Genomic DNA, 7,500 nt, shown 5'->3' on the forward strand with positions numbered 1-7,500 from the left:
TTGCGGAACGGGGGATGGGATAGAGTTGAATACGTTTTGCCCAGTCTCCAGGATGGGTTTTATTTCAGAGCGAGGCAGCTTGAAGCATCATAATTTGAATATTCCCACTCTCTTTTAGTTACTCATTATAAAACTAGAGCATATTTGTGTTTTATATTTTGTGTTTTATTGTATTTAGAGACTTATATATGCCATATGACAAACTCTATCAAGGTTGCAGTTGACTAAAACTGTAGTATATGATCCATATCATCTCATTATTTTCCTTATACTAAGTATGATAGAAGTATTGCTGTCTTATGGGAGGGCAAAAAGCAACTTTATTTTTTCATATTCGTGTACTGTTATGAACGAATAAGAAACATATAACCATCTACAATGAAGACAACATGAATAGGTAGGGAAGAGGAAGGAAACCTGTGCTTATGACTGTGAGTGCCACAGTAAAAGGCATCCCTACTGGCATAGGGGTACATTGTAGACACTGGGCATGGTTTCAGTTCCCTTCTTCTCAGTTTCTGCCCTGCAGATCCTTCATCTGCAGTACTTTTAGAGAATAGAGGTCGGCATCATGCTATGTGCCATCGTCTATAAAATGACTAGTGCTGTGCTAAAGGACCGTAGATGGGTGCCATTCAAGACTCTCTCTCTTATAAGTGCTAGCAAGGAAAGTTGGTGCCATCTAGGTTTTGGAAATTAGGTTTGCTCAATTTTATGACAATTATAGTAATAATGACTGCAATTGCCATCATCACTCACTCCTTACTCATAGCACAATAAAATAGCACAATAATCCATAATCCCCAAACGTCATGACGCCCATTATTCAGGCTAAAGCTCCTGTGTCATGTATGTCATGACACCCGTCCGCAATAGGTTAATTGAGCCTGTAACTTTATTTTTTCATATTCGTGTACTGTTATGAACGAATAAGAAACATATAACCATCTACAATGAAGACAACATGAATAGGTAGGGAAGAGGAAGGAAACCTGTGCTTATGACTGTGAGTGCCACAGTAAAAGGCATCCCTACTGGCACAGGGGTACATTGTAGACACTGGGCATGGTTTCAGTCACCTTCCTTCTCTCATTCTGCCTGCAGATCCTTCATCTGCAGTACTTTAGAGCAAGAGGTCGGCATCTTGCTATGTGCCATCGCTCTATAAAGATAGTGCTTGCTAAAGACCATAGATGGGTGCCATTCAAGACTCTCTCTCTTACTAGTGCTAGAAGAAAGTGGTGCCATCTAGGTTTTGGAAATTAGGTTTGCTCAATTTTATGACAATTATAGTAATTATGACTGCAATTGCCATCATCACTCACTCCTTACTTATAGCACAATAAAATAGCACAATAATCCATAATCCCCGAACGTCATGAACGTCATTACGCCCATTATTCAGGCTAAAGCTCCTGTGTCATGTATGTCATGACACCCATCCGCAATGGGTTAATTGAGCCTGTGACATGATTGATATAGTCTCTAAATACAGTAAAACACACAAAAATTAAAACACAAAAATGGCTTTAGCTTTAAAATGATTGACTAAAAGAGAGTGGGAAAAGTCAAGGCATGTATGGTAAAGCTGTCTTGCTCGAAAATGGAACTCATCCTGGAATCTGGGCAAGCAAATTGATTCTGCATCCACAATGGGTTAACCCTCTCTGGACGGGTGGTACACCACTGGTACCGCGCATTCAAGGCCCGTTCGCAGGGTGCCGTCATACGGCGTCGATCATTTCATTGATTTAGGCCTATGTGTTCAAGAGCCCCGGCATTGCAACTTGCAAGGCTGAAATGCCCCCAGCATGAATGGATTACTGTACAAAAAAAAAAAAAAAAAAGATTGGCAAAAAAGAAAAAAAAGACAAATCTCAAATTGATCATCACACAGTAATGAGCTAAAGAGCACCCTTGTAAGCTTTAATATTTTCAAACAACCATATAAGTGTGAAAATACCATATGGATACTATTCTAGACCTAGATACAGAAGAACCTGGTACATATATAGACAAAGAACAGCAAAAAAAACAGGATGCAAAAACAGATTACTGGTGATAGTGAAGAAAAAGCCAATCCCAATTGACAATTCTGACAAAGCCAGCTGGACAAAAAATTCAACAAACATAACTCATTAGTATACAATCAAGTAATACAAAATAATGCAATAATAATACTGATAAAGAGTCATCATCCTCAATACATTAAGATAGATACATTAAGGGTCCTGAATAAAGAGAAATTAGATCATTAGGCCATTAGATCTGAGGTTAATAACTTCTCAATGATCAAACAACTGGATAACACTGAATATCTAGGTGATTGGGAAGTACAATGCAAACAAGCTGCATCCAGCAAATTCTCAGATTCTCATGGAACAATTTTCCCAAAGGACACAGAAATATCCATAGAAATTATTAAGGAAACATTAAAAAACTACAGGGGGAATGAACTCTGAAATAATTGAAATAATTAGTATAAACAAGTTAAATAGAGATAAAGAAAGCAACCAAAAAGTGATTTGAAGGTCCACTTCCAGAGAGAGTTGCAATTGGCAACACATCCTGTAATGTTTTTCAATATACCTTCCCAATACCCAGATGTTAAAATTCCTTAAAATATTAATATAAAAGAATAGGTAAAGGTACCACAATTGCAGCCAGTCCAATCATAACTATACAGACTACATTAACAACCTTTTTTCTTTTTACTATGAGGAAGAACAGTCACCAAAAGATACATGTAAAAAACACATAAAAGCCTTTGAAATAAACATGGACAACTTAGCATTGAAGTAAACACACAATTACAATAACTCAAACGTAACTCAAAACAAGAACATAAAGACAGCATTAACAAAAAGATAACAAAAATTAACCCAATACAGAATACCAAAGCTCAACCCACAAATGAAACCATACAAGAAATTACACAAAAAAAAAAGAAGAAGAAGAAGAAGAAGAAGAAGAAGAAGACGAAGAAGAAGAAGAAGAAGGCTGACCCCAGAAAGAATAATCAAAGCAAAGGAGACTAACACAGAAAATCCCTGAAACACCAGAAAAACACACACAACCTAACACCCACACCATACATCATAGATAAATCTCCAACAAGATGGTTACATCCTTCACCACAAACAAAAAAATAATGATAAAAAGGCTCCAATGAAAGTGTAGAAGCAAACTTCTCACAGTTGGAAAGAGCAAAGAATGTTTTCAAAACAATATCAAATATAGTAAATAATTTCAAACTGGGAAAACAATACTAACAATCACAGCAGAAGCCATACAGAAACAATGCCAATTGGGAAGTATGTGTCAATGAATACGAAAATAGAACTGAATTATCTGATTTACAGAGAAGACTCAACTTTAATTGCTATAAGCAATACCTGGCTAAAAGATAAAAGACAACTTTAATTTACCCTATTTTGAAACCATTAGAAAAGATGGGTGGGATATAGCTTTCTGTGTTAGAAATAATATACTATTCAAAACTCTAAACTTAAGGGATAATCTCAATGATAAAATAGAAACCCTAGGTATTAAAAATAACTACAAAAATAAATGGCTAAATATTTTACTGGTCAACAATCTGTGTAATAATAAAGAAAAACCATGTGCTGGAATATTACAAAAAACAGATAGATGAGCTAAATATAATAATAGGAGACTATAATGTCCATCATCCCCTCTGGGACCCCAAAATAAACAGGCCAACAATACTGGCAAAAACTTGGTGGAACTCATCTCTCAAAAAAGCTTAATTAATCCTCTTAGCCCCATCTGGACAAAAAACAAAAATAGATCCTAGATCAAATAAAGAATCAACACTAGACCTAGCAATAGGATCAACTGAGCCACCTCTTAGAAGATAACACCTTAGGGAAATGTACACACACAAAAGAAAAGAGATGGCTATTTAATGAAACATGCTGGAAAAAATACAAATTAGAACTGAAAAATAAACTAAGCAAAATGCAAAAAATTTGCACCTGAAGAAGACCCTGAAGAAGAAAAAAGAAAGTCATTTGAAAAATTAATGAGCAGTATCAGGAACTTCATAAAAATTATAACAAAAGAATACCCTATAATATATAATCCCTTCCCAAACATCAACAAGAAACTAAATTTATTACAAAATGAATTTTGAAAGTTTGTAAATAAAAATTCAAATCAATTAATGTCTAAAGAAGAAATAAGAAGAAATATTAAATAACTCTGAAACAATAAAATTGAACAGAACAATAACAATGGACAAGCTGATTAAATTATTTTAAAGACAAAAAAAAAAACAGAAAAGCGCATGCCCTGATGAAAATCCACATGAATTTTATAAACATACTCTACAAAATACTATAACCTCCAACATATATATGTGTAAGTTGCAAAATCTTTGAAAATATAGTTAAAAGAATAACTTAGATCCTGACCAAAATAGATTTAGACCAAATAAAATAATAGAAACACTCTAACCTATTGATTTACAGAGTAACAAAGCCAGATGAGAAAAGAGATACACATAGGCACTTGCCCAGACCCTTGAGAAAGCCTTGACTCAGCCAGCCATGAAGCAATAATTACAAAAGCAAAAACAATAGGGATAACAGGTTCATCACTTAAATAGATTTATAAGTTCTTAAAGAATAGATCATTCAAAATAACAATAGGCAACAACAAAACCTGATCAGGAAACATATATTGTGGAGAACCTCAGGGATCATCCCTTATTCAGTGTATTAACCCATTGGTCGCAGATGGCATCATTTGCTGTCAAGGCAAGCAATAGGCCTAAACGCAGATGGGCCAGGCCATATATGATAATACCGACACAAGGCTGTATAAACTTAATTAAAAATACCTCAGCCAAAGGGTTAATGTCAGACTTATCACTACCAACGAAAATTCATAAAATAAGATATGAAGATGATCTAACCATTAGCAAAACTAATGAAGGATACAGAAACACAATAAGTAATCTAGAAAATAATGAGTTTCACCAATAGCAAAATAAGATAGATAACAAAAATAGAAATAGATAATAAAGAGTTTATTTTCACGACTTGCCATGAAATACTGGGTCTGAAATTTGATGCTTGCAAAGTGAAATGGAAAAATCATATTGAAATCCTAAAAAATAAACTAATAACATAAACAAACATAATGAAATAAATAGGATCTACATCTTGGGGAGCTAACAGCAAAACCCATAAAAATTTTATACAATATATATTGAATCATACATATATAATGGCATAACAGTTTATGGGACAGCAAACAGAATTCAAAACTATAGAAACGACACAAAAATAGAATGGCCGACACAGACATAACAGAAGCAGAACTCTACGCCATACAACAAGGAATCAGGTACACACAAAAAACAATTTTAACATAATCAGTAATCTTTACAGACTTTAAATCAGCTTTACATTCAACAGAAAACTGCACACCAATACAATATAAACACACCATATATAGGCTACAACATGGACATGGACAAAGTCTAAATATAAAAAACTTGATGTATGCTGACAAGACTGAAAACCATCCACACAAGACTTAATAAACACCTAGGTAAAATTAAAATAGTAAATGACCCTACATGCTGATGGGGCAACAATCAAAAAGGGAATATAGAACACCTACTTCACCGCCCAAGATTCCACTCACATAGAATAAAATTAACAGAATCCCTTAAAAAACAAAGATAAATATTCGCATCACTAATTACTATGAATCTGGTATCGATGGATTCATCTCACCCTCTGCCATTCAGATACAGTGAGTATAACCCACAATTTGACCCCTATAACCCGCAATCTTGGTACTGATAGCTGGGGAGGGCATGAAAGAGACCAGGGAAATTGCAGTAAAATATCAATAATAATAGGTAATTAGAGATAAATATGTCACTCATACATTGTTATGCCACCTGCATGCCACAATACTCTGTGATCCCACCTGGGGAGGGGGGGCTGCTATATGGTATACAGTACACAGTGATGCACAGTTGCCTATGCCATGCCAATTATGCAAACCTCAGGGAAGTTATCTTATGTGACCTACCTAACTTTACCAGGGCTACCAGGTCTACCCTAGGCATGGGCAGATGGGGGACTAAGCCCATCCCCTTATTCAAGCAATTCATTTTACTGACCTTGACCTATTATTCCTACTGAACACAGGTAAGCAGCACAGAGTGATTTGGGGGAGGTCCAGAGGGAAGGCAAAGCCACCCAAAAATTTGCCTGGCCTCCAGGATGCCCTTCCCTGCAATCAGGGCCAAGATTACAGGTTATCACCGGTCTGAATAGTTGAGGGTGAGATGAATATTGTGGCATTTAGCAACACAGCACTCTTCTGAATGTTAACCTTAAACTCCACAACCTATAATCTTTTAATTACAGGTACAGATCAACTGTCCACTAATAAGTACTAGATTCTTAGGCATACAAAAATCTTCCTAAGAAAGAGAAAAATCATAAACATCATTTAACAAGCAACAAAATTGGAAGAAGAAAGAAGTAAAGAAAAGAAATAATAGAACCAGGGAATCTAGACTAAACATGATCCCCAAACCCTGAAAGAAGAGGAAATCAGTTTGGTTTGGTCACTCTCTACCCATTAGTAAGTTTAGTAATATTACCTTTTTCGAGATTAGATGTCTGTATTGGTGAGCCATTTCCGACAAAGTAGATTATGCCCGCAGGAGAAGAGTGTTGAAAGCATCAATCAAATAAAACAGAGTATAAGAGAAGCGTTGACTTGAATCTTAGGCAGAGCGGGTGATCCAACCCGGGGCCCCGGGTTCTGTTTTGTAAACATTCTTCGGATGGCCCATTCTAAAAGTCGTCTTTCTGGGCCGATATAATTAATATATTCGTGGTATTATCAATGTGTTCGCGTTTGCAAAACTGTACTGCAGTTACTGTTAAATGCAAGTTAAAATAAAAATTGAAGTGAAAATGTCATAAATAACACAGACTCGCAGAACATTTTCAGGGAAAACAAAACGAGGCGGTGAAAATCGACTAAACGTAAATATAAAAATATATAGGTTTATCTTACGTATGACTTCTAGTCATAAAGAAAGTATGCTAGTACTTTTACCATACTCCCATTTTAAATCAGTTCATCAGTCCTGGATACATCTATATGATTACAGTTTGGCAACATTTAATCTTTAATAGAACCCCAGGTCTCTTGTTACTGTATCCGAAATTCCGAATTTAGAGCCTTGCTAACATGATGTATATACAGATTCTGTAAAATCTTTCTATTGTCACTCTAGCATGAGTAGATGGATGATGTTGGGGAGGCTGGTCAGATCCTATTTGGAGTAGATGGATAGGTAAATTTTCCGAACAACGCCGCGTTACGAAATACCACAAAAGTGGTATCTATGGATTCTTCTCAACCTCTACTATTCATATATAGTGAAATTAATGAGCGCTTGCACCCCTGAAGCCCCTTAAAAAGGGGGGGTCCAAGGGG

General features: G+C 35.7%; 1 protein-coding gene across 1 annotated transcript in view; it reads left to right on the forward strand.

Moving 5' to 3' along the window:
* Positions 1-6,576: 6,576 nt before the first annotated feature.
* LOC122253223 (radical S-adenosyl methionine domain-containing protein 1, mitochondrial) overlaps positions 6,577-7,500 on the forward strand; it is a 30,063-nt gene continuing 29,139 nt past the window's right edge. The window contains exon 1 of the mRNA XM_086536441.1: positions 6,577-6,633. The gene's annotated coding sequence lies outside the window, so the exon portion shown is untranslated. The remainder of the gene's footprint in view (positions 6,634-7,500) is intronic.

Source organism: Penaeus japonicus, unplaced genomic scaffold (genome assembly GCF_977035675.1).
Source record: "Penaeus japonicus unplaced genomic scaffold, GWHDUDI00000001_assembly GWHDUDI00000004, whole genome shotgun sequence".
Lineage (NCBI taxonomy): Eukaryota > Metazoa > Arthropoda > Malacostraca > Decapoda > Penaeidae > Penaeus > Penaeus japonicus.